This window comes from Thamnophis sirtalis, unplaced genomic scaffold (assembly GCF_051295495.1).
Source record: "Thamnophis sirtalis isolate CommonGarterSnake01/CBP01778 unplaced genomic scaffold, rThaSir2_p1.2 scaffold_8, whole genome shotgun sequence".
NCBI lineage: Eukaryota > Metazoa > Chordata > Lepidosauria > Squamata > Natricidae > Thamnophis > Thamnophis sirtalis.
Genome location: NW_028261388.1, coordinates 68,690,270 through 68,707,777, shown reverse-complemented (window position 1 = coordinate 68,707,777; position 17,508 = coordinate 68,690,270).

Here is a 17,508-nt window from a genome sequence, read left to right as displayed (position 1 = left end):
AATGGCCATGCAGAGCCTGTAGGAGGCTTTCAGAGATCTCCTGGGGGCTGGGGAGGGCAGAAATGAGTGAAAAATGGGCCGTTTTTTTCCTCAATTTTGCCCTGCCCCCCAGGAGTACTCTATAAGCTTCCTAAAGGCTATGTATGCAATTTGTTTGAAAAAAATGGGCCCATTTTTGTGAAAAATGGGCCATTTTTTGCTCATTTTGCCCCCCCCCCAGCCAGGAGCACTCTGCAAGCTCCCTAAAGGCTATTCATGCCCCCCGTTTTCGAAAAAAATGGGCCCGTTTTCGTAAAAAATGGGCGTTTTCGGGAGGTTTGCAGAGTGCAAAAACTTTTTTGCCTCTTCAAAACCTTGGTGCATCTTATACTCCAATGCGTCTTATACTCTGAAAAATATAATAATTGTTTTTCTGGATGTGCTTCATAGTACTCTAGTATGTTCATTATAATTCTTGTATTATTTCTTTATTGTCTTTTGGGTAGAAATCCAATAAATAATTTTATTATTCTGCAGTTCTTTTTGCAGTGCAGTCTCCAATTTTTTAAGTTTCTCCTATAATAGCATCTGTGTTTCCTTTTCTCCTTATTTTTCCACACCATATACGCTATTGTTGTGCCCCATACATAGGCTTTTTGTTGTGATAATGATGTCTCAAATAAGCAGGGGATCGTGGTCCAAAATGAAGAACTTACTTTGGAAAGGCAAAAGTATGAATCAGGTATTACACATTAGTTGCACAAGAAGAGCAAGGTATCCAAAAAGAGAAGTCACCTTCTGGGTGGTGATTCAATCATAAGAGATGTAAATTTAGGAAAGGATATGGAGGTTTTGAAAGAGGCCATGTGTCTGCCAGGTGCTACTGCCAGCAGAGGCAAGAGTCATATTATTAAGATAGTCAAGAATGCAAGTAAGGACTGTGATGTTGATGCTATTATACATCTTGGCACAAATGATATGTCCCAAAAAGATGTACCTTCTGTGCAGAATGATTTCAAGAGCTTGGGGTATGAACCAGTGTGTAGTGGAGTTTAATGTGTGGCTAAAGGAGTGGTGTAAAAGGGAAGGTTTTGGTTGTATTAGTCATGATGTCTGCAACTGGTCCAATGAAAAACTGTAGAAAAGAGATTGTTTGCATCCATCCAAAAAAGGGACTGAGTTACTTGGCATTAAATTCACAGATTTTTTGGATAAACATTTAAGCTGAACAGTGGGGACAGAGAATTAATTGGTACAGAACATTTCTGTCCCCAGTAATCTAAAATTAATAGGGTTATCAGTGCATGTAATGTAGATGTTTGTGCGGGAAAGATTATCAGCCCTGCTGTCAAGCAAAACCAAGCATTTAATAATGAGTGCCATACCACGTGCATGAATCAAACAAGTGGCAAGAAAATAGGGGCAGTCAGGCATAACACAGGTTATGTAGACAGTAAACACAGGGTCAATCAAAATGGACTCAAATGTCTATATACCAATGCACAGAGTATGAGCAATAAACAGGATGAATTAGAAATTCAAGTAAATGAGGGCAGATATGATATTGTTGCCATTACGGAAACTTGGTGGGATGAAACCCATAAATGGAACATACAGCTAGAAGGATTTAAATTGTTTAAAAGGAATAGACCAAATAAAAGAGGAGGTGGAGTTGCATCATATATAAGAAATAACTACATCACTACAGAAATAGAGCACAACAATGATGAAAATTATCTTGAATGCTTTGGGGTCAATATTCAAGTGAGGGGGGAATGACATTGCCATAGGTCTATACTACAGGCCACCCAACCAAACAGAGGAAACAGATGAACTTTTTGCTAGTCAGCTAACTAAGGTATGCAGGAAGCACACCACAATAGTAATGCGGGATTATAACTACCGTGACGTCAACTGGGAAACAAACTCTGCACCAAGTGGAAGATCCAACAGGTTTCTAACAAACCTAGCAGACAACTTTGTTTGCCAAAAGTAGAGAAGGGAACAAGGGGATCAGCCATATTAGACTTAATTCTCACTAACAGAGAGGAAATGATAGAAGGTTTTGAAGCTACAGGAACCTTGGGGGCAAGTGATCATGCAATATTGGAATTCAACATTATGCAAACACAAGTAGAACAAAGTCAAACTAGAGTCCTGGACTTTGAGAGAGCTAATTTCAATAAACTTAGAGAGAACTTGGGAAGGATTCCATAGATGAGAACCCTCAAGGGGAAAACAACTCAAGAAGCTTGGGAAATTTTGAAAAGTGAGATTATAAAAGCTCAGACTAGCACAATACCAATGAAGAAGAAAAATAATAGCTCCCAAAAGAAATCAGCATGGCTGCATAAAGTTCTCTGACAAATTGAAAGACAAAAAGGGTAAGTATAAAAAGTGGAAAGAGGGGCACATAACTAAGGCAGAATATCAGCAAATAGCCTGAGCCTGTATAGATGAAGTGAGGAAAGCTAAGGCTCACAATGAAGAAAGGCTTGTGACAAAAGTAAAAAAATAATTAAAAAAAGCTTCTTCCAACATGTTAAAAGCAAGAAAAAAGTCAAGGAAACAATTGGTCCATTGCTGGGAGAAAGTGGCAAGAATTTAACTCATTTTTTGTATCTGTCTTTACACAAAGGGAAAAAACAATTCAATCTATCAAAAACAAAAATCAGATTAGGAACACAAGTTAAAATAGGGAAGAAAATGGTAAGTGAGCACCTGTCTATCCTAGAAGAGTTCAAATCACCAGGGCCAGATGGATTACACCCAGTGGTGGGTTTCAAAATATTTTAGAACCTCTTCTGTAGGTGTAGCCTGCTTTGTGGGAGTGGCTTGCCAGCCATGTGACTGGGTGGGTGTGGCCAACTTGTAAAATGTGGTGAAACTCACTTAACAACGCTCTTGCTTAGCAACCAAAATGTTGGCTCAGAAACTCTGGCATTTGAAGCACACAAGTCTTAAAGCTGTCAAGTTACAAGACCCTTGCACCCCTAACCCTTTAGAAAAAAACCCAGGGGTGTTCAAACTTGACAGCTTTAAGACTTGTGGACTTCAACTCCCAGAATTCCTCCTCTCGCTCTTCATCTTGATGATGTGTGGACGAGTGGGGGGAGGGAGCTGGAACTGGTTCTAAACGGCACTGGTTCTAAACAGTAGATTTGTGGAACCTCTTCTATAGAAGAAGTTAGAACTGGCTGGAACCCACTCCTGATTACACCCCCGGATTCTGAAGGAACTGGCAGATGAGATCTCAGAACCACTGAACGATATCTTGGAGCACCAGGGAACTGCCAGAGGACTGGAAAAGAGCTGATGTGGTTCCCATCTTCAAAAAAGGGGAAAAAATAGATCCAGGAAACTACAGACCTATCAGCCTGACCTCAATACCAGGGAAGATTCTGGAAAACATTATTAAGCAACTAATCAGCAAACACCTAGAAGTAAACAAAGTAATAACCAAAATCCAACATGGGTTTGTCAAAAACAGATCATGCCAGACTAATCTTATTGCATTATTTGACAAAGTGACAAAATTAGTGGACCAGAGGAACTCCATCGATATAATTTACTTGGACTTCAGTAAGGCATTTGATAAAGTAGACCATAATCTACTACTAGATAAAGTAGAAAAATGTGGGTTAGAAAGCTTCACTACCAGATGGATTCCTAACTGGCTAACCAACCGCACTCAACATGTAGTCCTCAATGGAACTGCATCTACATGAAGGGAAGTATGCAGTGGAGTACCCTAGGGCTCTATTTTAGGCCCAGTACTCTTCAACATCTTCATCAATAATTTGGATGAGGGGATAAATGGGGAATTCATCAAAAGTGCAGATGATACCAAGCTGGCAGGAATAGCCAACACTCCAGAAGACAGGCTAAAGATACAGAAGGATCTTGACAAACCTGAATATTGGGCACTATCTAATAAAATGAAATTCAATGGTGAAAAGAGTAAGGTTCTACATTTAGGCAACAAAAACAAAATTCACAGGTACAGTATATGTGGTACCTTGCTCAATAGTAGTAACTGTGAGAGGGATCTTGGAGTCCTTAGTGGACAACCATTTAAATATGAGCCAGCAGTGTGCAGCAGCTGCCAAAAAAGCCAACACAGTTCTAGGCTGCATAAACAGAGGGATAGAATCAAGATCACATGAAGTGTTAATACCACTTTATAATGCTTGGTAAGGCCACACTTGGAATACTGCATCCAGTTTTCATCGCCACGATGTAAAAAAGATGTGGAGACTCTAGAAAGAGTGCAGAGAAGAGCAACAAAGATGATTAGGGGACTGGAGGCTAAAACATATGAAGAAAGGTTGTGGGAACTGGGTATGTCTAGTTTAATGAAAAGAAGGAGACATGCAACTCTAGCAAACTCTAGTCAAGCAATAGTTTAGAGTTGAGGTTCAAGACTGACATATAGAACTAGAGGAACAACAGAAAAAACATTTCATACAAAGCCACTTTGTAATTATTTAGGCGATCAGATCCAACCTCTTGCTCATTACTGGAATTCAAATTAAAACATTCTTGATACCTGGCAATCTAACCTCTGATTCAACATGTCCAGTGAATCAATGTTTATAAATAAACTCATTACGGACTGTTCTACAATCTTTCCAGCTGGCCTGCAATCCTTTAGATTCTCCTTCAGTCTTCCTATGTTTACCCCATTTATTCTCCTCCTTTTGTAACCATTGACAAATTATTTATATCTTTAGCCTTCAACCTTATCCTCTCATCTTCCTTTCCCCAGATTATATTTATTTCACTCCCTGTTCTCTTATTTAATTTCCTTCAAGCTGTTTATCTCCTGCAACTCTTTCTCTTCATTGATTCCAGCTGATCAATATGCTGCATCTGATTTACTCTGAAATGAATATTATAAGAATGAACAAAACAGGCTAACTAAAATTTAGAAAATATAAAATGTATAATTAATTAAAACTCTTTCATCTTTTAAAACATATATTATACCAGTGGTCCTCAACCTTTTTGTCTCTGCAGATCAGCGGCAGTAATGGTGGTGGTGGTGGTAATGGGGGGCAGAGGAGATGGTTTTGCTTGTGCACTCGCCTGCCGTTTGCATGGCCTGATTTCTAATAGGACTAGAAACTGGGGTTTGGGGAACACTGTACTGTATTAGGCAATATCATCAGCAATATTATCATATTACCAAAGTAAAAAGTAACATTTTTTAAAAAAAATCAAGATTTAGTTGCAGTAATTATCAAGGCATGCTTCAAATAAATTTTATAGCTAGATCAATGAATAGTATAGTCAATGTTAGGAACTGTCAGATTTGGGAGAGCTTGCTGAGAGCAATCAAACTCATTGAGAAAATATCCTAGTGATAACCTACAGCTCACCAGTGCATAAAGAGCTGTTTGGTGACCTTGTGCTTCTGTACCATAAGACTGAGCAGAAGGAAGTGCAAGGAAGCCATGTCCTCCTCGAAAGACGCATGAGTCCCTATTTGGTTTTGTTTTTTTAAGTTATTATAGAGGACAAGTTATCAAGCAGAGTGTGTAACCACTATTCTGACAATTCATATAGTTAGAAATTGACCCACTCTTGGTTTTTTAAAAATTTCTGAAGGTGTGTGTCCTGACAACCGGATTGGGTTGGTGGATCAATTGATAACTTGAAAAAAATCTTTCGATATGAAAAAAAGTTACTCACTTTGATCCATCATCTGAATTCCATATGATGTGAATCTTTGTTCATAATTTTGTATTGTTTTGGTATTATTTTTGTCTGTTTGAATCCGTGAAAGAATCACAAAGGGAGAGAGATTCTGCCTAAAAAGGGGTTTTAAAGATATATACCATGCAACTAAGACCCACTTTCCAAAATACATTCAGTAATTGTTAAGCAAATTACTTATCTAAAAAAGTGATTTTTAAATACTGAATTGTTTAGGCCTCATCTATAGCCTTGGAAGAGAGACAGAAGTGAATGTGGGTGATTAGTCCTGAGAGGAGAAGGGCATGGGAGGATATCTGCAGATGACAGTATTGAAAGAATGACACACAAAAGGTCTCTGTCCTCCCAGCAGAAAAATACAGGAAGCAGAAAAATAGACTTCAGTTAAGGAAAAGTAGATTCTAGTTGAATGTAAAGAAAAATCTCAGTAAAGGCAATTTGACAGTGGAACAAATTATCCAAAGAAATAATTGGTTCCTCTTTACTGGAGGTGTTGAAGTAGAAGTTGAAAGAAAGACTTGAATGTGGAATGAGTGTGGACCATGCAACGTGGTCTCACAAGAGTGACCAGGAGGAGGCTAATGCTTGGGAAGAGGCAGCTACTACTGCTACAACCGGAGTGGGCAGGAGAGGTGGAGGTTAATGATGAGCAACCAAAACCAAGGTGGTTGATGGGGATTGGCCAGAAAGAAGAAAAATTCTCTGGAGATACCCTATTCTGGGGAGGCAGAGGAATCAATCAAAGAGAATTGTGCATTGAGTTTGAAGAGGAATCAGGCCTCCATGACTCATACCATAATGGCATGCTGAACAAGCTAGCCATAGAAGCCTTGAGGGGGACTGTGGACAACCTTTTTTATAAAGTTTGTTATTTTTTTCATTTTCATAACAAAAAGCCACATGTATACTATTACATAAACAAACAATGTATTATATTGTTAAATGTTTACATCTATTCGTCTTACCATCAACTCCCAAAAAATGATTATTGCCTCTCTGCTCTCCATACACTGTACCCCATCCATCACTTTCTTCTCCCTCTCTCCTCCTCCCTACCTCCTTTCTTCCCTCTGTCATCCTTCTCTTGTCTACTTAAAGGAAAAAAGTAGACATATATAGTAATTATATTTTTAATTCCCCCCCCCCAAGCCTATTTTTGGCCAAGTTGTAGACCTGGTTATGATCCCAACTATTCTCATCATTATATTTATATAGTTATGCATTCTTACACGCCCCCAATTTGTAGTTCTGTCTTTATAATCTCAATAATCTTCCATTATAAGTATATTTCATGTCCCCCTCCATTTTTCCATATCTTGACTTAGCTTAAGCTTAATTGTCTTTAAATAATAATCCTAATACTGTTCAACGTTCATTACAATTCCATTAATCTACTATGTAGAATAACAAGTGATACACACCTCACTTTGTTTATCATCTTAAGAGTTCTATATGTATCCATATTTCATATATTTTAACCTATACTTAATTGTCCTTCCATTGTCATATTCAATCAGTTAGCAACAGTTTAATTATCATGTATAAAAGTGAAGCACATACCTCTATTTTGCATTCTTCACATAACAGTTTCATATTTGTCCATATTCCATATATTTTAACCTTTATTTAATTATCTTTCCATTATCATATTCAATCAGTTAGCAGTTTAATTATCATATTATATAGGAGTAAACCACATAGCTTAACTTTATATTTCCCATATAATTTAATTGTCTGATCTTTTCCTAGTACGTCTTTTGTCCCACTTCTCTATTCCTGTCTTCTCCCTTTTCTTTGTTTTCACATGTCCACCCTCTTCAATTTTCCCCAAGCCACTGTCAAACCCAGTGAAATCTTTCATATTTCCCCTTGTAGGGGCATAACTCCCCTCTTTAGTTTTCCCTATGTGAGATCTTTTGTCTGCTTTTTATTTCCTTTGTTGGGGCACATCCCCCTTTTTCAATTTTCCCTATACCACTGTCAAACCCAATGAAGTTTTTTGTCTGCTTCTTTATTTTCCACTGTTTCTACCCCTTCATTATCCTCCCTCTTATTCCTTCACTTCCTGCTTTTCTCGATATCTAACTTCAAAATTCTATTTAGACTTGATTTTAATGATTTATGCATATTTTTTAATAATTTCACATAGTTCTCCAAATTCCCACCTTTCCATAATGTCCAGTTCCAAAATTACAATTAGTTATAGAGTTATTTCAGATTTCTGGTCCACCTTAAATTTAGCTAATTCAGCTAACGTGAAGAGGAAGGGAGGTGGGAGTCATTTTGATCTTCTGTTCTCCCTCTGGCAAAAAAAACCCCTTCCTATTTTCCCATTTTTTTATTTAATCCCCCCCCCTTTGTTACCTTAATGTCCAGTTCAAAAATTACAGTTAGTTTTACAGTTCTTATTTCAGAGTACTGGCCCACCTTAAATTTAGCTATTTCAGCTAATATGAAGAAGAAGAGTAGCTGGAGCCATCTTGATCCTTTGTTCTTCCTCTGGCAAAAAAAACCCCTTTATATTTTCCCAGTTCTTTATTTTCCCCCCTTGTTACTATCCACCTCTCACTGCTTAGAGTTGCTTAAAATATATCAATTAGAACAAACTTGAATACAGCTAATCTCCTTCGTATGTTTCTCTTCACCTCCTGCATTTTCCAAATTCTGATTTATGACAATTGATTAATTAAAACTTCCTGCTCAGGGTTTTACATTCCATTTGCCACACAGACAAGATTAGATTATAAGTGAGAAAATAGTGCTTTTTTCTTGACCCCCCCCCTTGTTATATTCCACCTCTCATTAATTGGAGTTGCTTAAGATATGTTAGTTAGAAGAAACTCAAATGAAGCAAATCTCGGTATGTTTTTGGTTTCCGTTTCACCCTCCTAATCTCTTTTAAAGACACAATCTTTTCAAATCCAAATTCAAAGTTTGTGTTTGAATGGGTTTGTCACTTCTCTGCTTTCTCCTTTCTTTTTCCAAGTTGTTTGAAACAAATTGCTCTTTTTGGGCTTGTGAATTAACCCTCCATTTTTCCTCTTCTTTCTTTCTTTCTTTCTTTCTTTCTTTCTTTCTTTCTTTCTTTCTTTCTTTCTTTCTTTCTTCCAAAATCCCGATCTGTCCATCAATATTATTTATACTCTCAAGGTTCTTCGCCTTTTCCACATTCTGATTTATGACTGTTGGTTAATTAAATCTTCTTTCCAGGCTTTTCATCTTGTCTCCTATACACTCCTGTTCAGTTGGTTTTGTCAGAAGCCAGCTCTTGTTGCCATGCTGCCTCCCCGACACCAATTCAGAGAGAAAATCTCTGACCTATGAGGGACCTGTTGCACTCCCTCTGGGTCTGATGAGACACTGCCCCCTTCTTCACCCCGCCCCACCCAGGAAGGTTCTGATCCAAAAGGATCTCAGCATTGGTTTGTCAGACAGAGTTCATGTAAGGCTCTTCAGAGCTCACACCTCCCTCGTCTCTCCAGCTGAAGAACTTCCGGTCAAATCGCCATGGACAACCTTCAAGCATGAGAAGCCCTGGCCTGCAGGTTGCTCCAGTGCCAAGAGATCAAGTGGGGGATGGAGTAGTAGTGGCTGTCGCAGGCATGGCAGTGGGACTGGCAAGAGCTTAAGTCCAAGCCCGTATCCCATCCAGCAGCTACTCCAATAGCTGCAGCTGCCATACCAGCATGAGACAGCAAACCCAGATGGCGGGATAGCTGATCCCCACCTCTGCTGGTGAAATTCAACTGAGACCCCAGGGCCTAGGACTTTTCATTGCCCACTTCTGGACCTACATGCAACAATACAGGACAACATAGCAACCAAAGTGAGGGTGGTGACACTGGTACTAGAGCAGGTGTCCTCAAATTATGGCCTGTAGGCTGGATATGACCTGCCGAAGCCATTAATCCAGCCAGCGTGGGACCACGAGGTTGCCCTGCCCACATCGCCGCACCTGCCCACTGCCCCAATCCACCTTCTGGAGGCCAGAGAAGACAAAAAATGGAATGCATGGAGGCTTCGGGAGCCCTCCGCATATCCCATTTTTGGCCTGCCCAGCTTCTGGTATCACTCTGTTGCCCCAAAATGGGCCCATTTTTGGCCTCCTGAGGCCTCCATTTTAGGCTGGCAGATGAGGGATAAAGGGAAAGGAAAAGAATGTAAAGCAACATTTTATGAAAATACCTTATAATGTATATGAATATTAAAACGATGTAAGTTGGATACTGCTATTTATGTGGTGTGAGACAAAAATCATTTTGGAATATATATTAGTAAGGTAGTAATGTAATGTATATTAGTTTTAGAATTATAGAGACTGAAAAATAGTTTGTAAATTAGATAAACAGAATTTGTATAAGATTATTATTAAATTGTATAAATTGTGATTAACAGTGAAAAGCTAGGATTAAGTAATTTGATAAATGCTTGAAAGATCATGATTGATGCTAGAAGTGCATATTGAAATATTGAATAATGAAAAAAAGGATGGATCATTTCTTTGAATATTAGAATGATACGGGAAGGGGGGAAAGGGGGGCTAAAATAGAGGTAGACATAAGATGGAGAAAATAGCAAAAATGGATGTTAAAATGATACAATGTATAGAAGAACTATGAGAAGGTTTAGAATTGAAGGATGATAGTAGAAATTTCGTGTTAGTAAAACTAAAAAAGAAAATGAAATGTAATTACTAGGAATAATACTGTTATGTTTATTGGTATTGAACTGTATGACTCCCAGGAATCAAATCATTCATGCAATGAAATGTATAAAAATAAAAAACTTTATTAAAGAAATTGTGAAGATTGGCAGAGTTTTGGGACCAAGATGGGTTGCCTGTAGTTTAAGGTCAACTATAGCTGTGTAGCGTGCTTATCCAGCGCTACATCAGTTTTTTCATGGAAATGAAAAATACCCAGGTATGGCTGCCCATCTTGAAAATATAAATTTTTTTATTCACTTGGCCTTGATGATTGACATTCTAAATGAAATTTCTTTTCTGTCAAATGCACTGCAAGGGAGAAATACAGGCATCATCAAGGCCGAAAAATTTGTGCTGAGATCAATTAAAGCACTTGAAATGTTTAAGACGGGGAAAGGGCCCTGTAATGGCTCCTCTCCTAAATTAAGAAAGTAAAGACTCTTGAAATTGATTATTTCAAAAGGAATCTTTAATTAAGCAGAATGGAAACCGTTAGAGGCAAAGCAGCATCTGAAACCCTTTAGGCAATGCAAGTGGGATTAAACTGATAATGACCCCTCCCCTTTGTCAGAATGCAGATTCTGGCCATTACACAAGTGTGAAGATGTTTCTTTAACTCTTCTGCCCTGACAGTCGAATAAAGCACACGTTCCCATGGCTATCTCTAGTTAGACATTAAAGTAAGATATCCCACATGGCCATCATAAACATCCCTCCAGAGGTGCTGGGACCTCCAGTCTTCCGGCAACAGGAAACCAGTTGTGAATCTCAGTTGTTACATGTACTGCTAGTAATTTAACTGCAAGGCCCCCCTCCTCCCAATTGAATGGCAGTATCACATAAGGGATCTGACAGGCCCATATGAAAAAAGGGTTGGTGGAATGATAACTTCAGAAGCCTTAAAAAATATAACATTTGTTCAAAATCACCAGTTTGCTGGACTTCCTCAAGAAAAACTTTTGGAAAGCATCATAACCAATTTGAAGAAAAGACTAAAGGATTGTGAACATCTAAAAACAGGTAGCCAATTGCCAGACTCAAATAAATTATGATTTCTCATGTTTTGGGGCCAGATTACTGGAACATTGAAGATGTAGTTATTCCATGGTCAGAAGCTAAAGAACAATTGATTGAATTTGGTGAAATTACCAAATTAATTTGAAAATCTATAGAGATTTTGTGGAAAACGTACTAAAAGATTAAAAGAACTATACAATTCCTGACAGTATCAAAAAAGCGACAGATATTGTCAGGACAATTGCTGTGAATTCAGCAGAGACAGAAAGGGGTCTTTCAAAAATGAACCTCATATGTTCAGAACAAAGAACCCGCCTAACTATTCCAAACATTAGCAATTAGCGTGATTGGCCCACCTGTAACAAAAAAAGGACCCAATTCCTTCCATCAAAAAATGGCTCAGAGCACAACATCACCGGCCGATGATCCAAGGGTGAAGAGTAAGAAAAGTGCAACTGAGGAAGCCACAAACAAAATAATGATGTGGAAACATCTTAAACCAAAAGACTATTAACACAAGTAAGTAGTTTCTCTTTCATTGTGTTATTCTTATGTAAGGTGTAAGTGCATGTAATTAAAGACTTCCTTTCTGTATCTCTTCTTTGTGCAGGTCATTCATTGGGGAAAGGTGGTCAGTGACATTGAAGACAGGCAAGACAGTCATCTTTCTTCTGTAAGTATCAGTGTGTAGCTGTTTTATTGTTTTGTGTGCTGGTTTCATCCTTATGTAGTGCATGCAATTAAAGTCTTCCTTTCTGTATCTCCTCTTTGTGCAGGTCATTCATTAGAGCAAGGTGGTGGTCACTGTTGAAGACAGGCAAGACAGTCATCTTTCTTCTCTAAGTGTGTAGCTCTTTTATTGTTTTGTGTACTTATTTTATTCTTATGTAAGTAGTAAGTGCATGAAGTAATAAACTAACTTTTTGTGTTTCTTCTTTTGATAGGTCGTTTACTTGGCCACACCCACGAAGTCACATGACCACAAAGCCCTGTCCACCCAGGCACATGACCACAAAGCTCTGCCCACAGTCACATGATCACTAAGCTACACCCACTAAATAAGCCACACCCACATAACCAGTAGTAAAAAAATTTCATACCACCACTGCTTGAAATGGATGAACAAATACAAACGTACTTTTCAAATAGCAGCTATTTAAAGTTAAAAGTGCCCAAACATCTTAGGGAGATATTTACATGAGTGAGCTTGACCAAATGGTCAGATATGAGAAATTCCATTCTGTACCCTATAATGGAGGTCTCTGCCTATGCAGAGTGGCAGAGGGAGAAGACCTGGCTCACATCCTATTTGATTGTTGCCTGTATAAGAGGGTGAGAGGCAGATACCTTGATCTACAGTATATATTAAATAAAGGACCCATTGGGATCCCAATATCAAAAAAACTTATTTTATGTGCAGCCAGAATCTGAAAATAACATTTAACCCAGCAAGTACTTGAGCAAAATGGTTTGGTTGAGATCGGCAAATGTGGGATTGATTGGGGTAAATAATAGGGCTGACCCTGAAATATAATTTTATCATATTTTATTTATCTATATAGTAAATTATTGCATTTTATTCCAATTTCATTTTAAATTGTTTTTATCAGATTTTAGTAATAATTTGTCTATGGAACTCTGTACTTTGATGTGGCCCAAGGGCAAATCAATAAAGTAAACTAACTGACACACCTAATGAAGTAATCAAAACTCTGAAAAGAGTCCTAAAAGACGATGACTGGTTTAACAACCATAAAAATGGCTTCACTCTATGTGACCATCTTGTGTGGGTTAGAGGGAAACTATACATCGCTAAGAGCCAACCAACTATGATTCTGGGGAAAAGTCATGATTTAAAAATAGCAGGGCACTTTGGTTCCTTAATTTCAAAATGCTTTCCCTCTTCAATTAGTGTAGGGATTAGGGAGGTGGGGGCTGGAACCAGGAGTCCCCCACCTCCCTAATCCCTACACTAATTGAAGAGGGAAAGCATTTTGAAATTAAAGACATTCTTGACTCCCACAGGCACAGAGGAAAAATCCAATATCTCATAATCTGAAAACATTTTACCCTTCTAAAACCAAATAGATGGATACACAGCATGTGTGCGCTCCTAAACTACTCCAGAGTTGGTTATTCCATAACCAATATCCACATAAACCACAGAACACAAACTAACCACTTTCTATCTCTCTTTCCAGGACTAATGTCCCTATGAAGGAGGGCAGCATGTCAGTCTGCCCCCCCCCCCAATTGCTTGTGCTGCAGCCTTCCACAATCCTGAGAGGGAGTGGGATGGGGAGTAAGAATGCTTGTTGTAAAAGGGGGAAAGGGGGGAGACTAGCATGAACAGGAAGCAGAGGTTTGAATCAATTTCATCTTGCCACTTTAAGGACTTTTGGGCACCCAGAGTTAGGACAGAATGTTAACTGCTTCTCAAAGTGTTCTGTTCTCATAACATCCAGATACCATCCTGTTGGACACCGATGAACTGGGAAATGGAAAAAGGGTTCAAAACAATGTAATAATTTGCACAGGTTTTCTTTGGATTTGGCCTTGCTTTCGGTGTACACATTTGTCTCTAGTAAAAGAGTCTTGTAACCTTCTGATGGAGTCAAGTATTTTTCTTTCCTAGAGAGCCAGCTAGGGCAGGAGTGACACCAAGTAGCTTACCGAATCTGTATTCCTGTCCTATATCTGTTTGCTTTGCTTTGTAAAGTCTAATTTTGCTCCCTTGAGACATTTTGCTGTGTTTGAAAGACCAATTTGAGGATAATTAAATGTGTCTGTCTTGGTGTGTATGTGTATTTTTTCTTCAGAAAATCTAGCCTCTTAGATATTTCTTCTGAATAAGGAACACAGCTATTTATATATGACTTGCTTTGTTAGGCTATGCAACAAGCTGTAGAAAATGGTTAAACAATAGGAAAGAACTTGTAGAAATAACAGTATGACTTTAAAGGAAATTGTATATTTATTGTATATTTGTCTTTGTCTCTGTGTCTACGTCTCTCTGTGTGTATGTGTGTAAGTATGTATGTGTCAGTGGTGGGTTTCAAAAATGTTTAGAACCTCTTCTGTGGGTGTGGCCTGCTTTGTGGGAGTGGCTTGCTGGCCATGTGACCAGGTGGGAGTGGCTTGCCAGCCATGAGACCGGGTAGGAGTGGCTTGCCAGCCATGTGACTGGGTGGGCGTGGCCAACTTGTAAAATGTGGTGAAACTCACTTAACAACGCTCTTGCTTAGCAACCAAAATGTTGGCTCAGAAACTCTGGCATTTGAAGCATGCAAGTCTTAAAGCTGTCAAGTTACAAGACCCTTGCACCCCCAACCCTTAAGAAAAAAAACCCAGGGGTGTTCAAACTTGACAGCTTTAAGACTTGTGGACTTCAACTCCCAGAATTCCTCCTCTCACTCTTCATCTTGATCATGTGCAGATGGGCGGGGCGAGGGAGCTGGAACCGGTTCTAAATGGCACTATAGATTTGTGGAACCTCTTCTATAGAAGAGGTTAGAACTGGCAGGAACCCACCCCTGGTATGTGTGCATGTGTATCCTCTGTATAACTCAATTGCTTGTACTACATCAAACTCACAATCTGTATCACAAAATACATCTTTTTGTGTACTGCACATAACTGTGATGTATCTGGGCAGAAACAATGGGTTTGGCAAAGCAGTAATTGGGAAAAGCAGGAGAATGTTACCTCACTTCATCTCCACTGAGTGGTCTCCTTTTTGCCCCTTCCAAAGTAGCTGTACCTTTCCCTCATCTTTCCTTTGTTCTAATTTTGTAATTTTATTTTGCTGTTTTTCCTTAAAGGAACTGAAGTTTTTAATAAATATAATTGCAGAAAGCAGAAATAAACGCATGTTGTTCCTTCATAACTTATTTTTATAGAATAGAATAGAATGGAACGGAACGGAACAGAACAGAATAGAATTCTTTATTGGCCAAGTGTGATTGGACGCACAAGGAATTTGTCTTTGGTCTGAGTGTACATAAAAATACATTGATCAAGAATCATAAGATGTAACATTTAGTGATAGTCATAGGATACTAAATAAGCAATCAAATCATACTAGGAAACTATATACTAGGAAAATATAAACACAAATTCAGAGCTAGAATGGTAATCATCTTTAAAATACTTTCCTAATTACTATTTTTAAATGTTGATTATCTTTAATACTTTTATATAAATTAGACAGAACTGACTTATTTTATAATTAGTGTAAACCTCCGGCTGTATTATGACTGGATTAGTGAAGTCAGGAAATGTGCCTGCCACCTTGTGGTTCACTACTGGATTTTACTCTATGCAGCAAACAGACTTCAAATCCAGTAGAGGTAATGGCTTTTGTTGATAATGCATTCTTGATAAATTCTGATCACAATCTTCATATTTGCCTATATTTGTGTACAATTATATATTTGTCAAGAGGCAACTAATTCCCCTCATTCATCCATTCATAAAGTGTTTGGTTTATATTTCAATTTAAATTATAACACCACAGACTAATACAGAACATCTCATTTTAAATTTACATTACATTTTACAGTATATGTGATTATCACAATCATACTTATATCATCATATCATATTTACTTATTGTAGTATGTTGTTACACTGTTTTATGCATATTTTCAAACAAAAACTTTCTGGGCATATGCAGCTTTCATAAACATTTGTTTCTTCTTCTGCTTTTCCTGCTGTTAGTTTTATTTCCTCAAAGAATATTGTAGAAAGTAGAACTATTCAGAAGTCAACCTATAACTATGAAATTAGCTGAATTGGAACTAAGTAAATTCAAAGACGTTTTTAGGCAAGAACTAAAAATCCAAAACTTTATTATCCCATAACTTTAAGGACAAATGTTTTCCTTTCCTTTTTATCAGCACGGTGCTATGAAAGTATCAGTTTTTCATTTTGGAGATAAAATAGTGTCAGAGGAGTCCTCTTACCCAGCTGGCTGATCCTGTGCTCAACTGATAACCCACTGTGGAATGACCCTCACCACAAGCAGTGCCGGATTTAGATGAAAAGAGGCCCTAGGCTATTCCACTTATGAGGCCCTTTCACCTCCCATTTTTAAGTTTGTAAATTACATGAGAGACAATAAAATACATCATTATTGTGATATATCAATATATATCAATATATATAGCTGGCCTCCCAATGGAGGGCGGCTCTGCTCTGCGGCAAAGGCAGCGAGGCCAGCTGCCTCCCCTGCTGCGCTCAGCTGCCCGGCTCGGCCCCCTCGCCCTCACCTGCCTAGCCGCTGGTGGGCTCCGCGTCGACGGGGCGGCTACTAGGAGCGGCCGTGCTTCTCGCCCGACCACTGGTGCCGGGAACGTGGGCGGGCTCCCCAACTGCCGCCGCGCTGGAACGATCTTAACCAATACATTTTTATATTTGTTTATTAGTCATATGCGTAGAATTTCTCCTTATTTTCGGTTCAGTGTTTTAGTGTTTACTGTTTTTAAAATAGTGTAATTTTAATTTTGCTAACAATTTGAATGTAGGCCCCTCTTGAACTTGAGGCCCTAGGCTGAAGCCTAGTTAGCCTATAGAAAAATCCGGCCCTGACCACAAGATTATCTCGGGTACATGTGTCAAGAAGTCTAGATGGTATCTATGACAACTTGATCGAAACCCAGCCCCTTTTTTTGTTCAGTTACCATTTTGACTTTCAACCCCTTCTCCCCAAATCTAGGGACACGCTATATTGAGAGCTGAGGTCACAAAGGATGGACTTTGTAGTACCAACGTAGACTTTGTAATATTATTGTACTTGCAAACAGTTATTTTGTATTTTAATTTGACTTATTTTTTTCTTTTTACATGATGCTAATGGGTTGATTGATAACTTCTAACATTCCTAAATTTCAAATGAAAAAATGTCTTTGTCACAAGCACAAAATCCAGAAGCAATTTCCAAATAGAAACAAAATTAATATATTATCTTCTTTGGATAAAGAAATAAATTTAACCACCTCTGCTTTTCCTTGCTGTGGGAAATAGGATATATTTCTGTTTGCTCAATCTTTAAACAATGTCATAATTTATATTAATGGAATTCTATATTT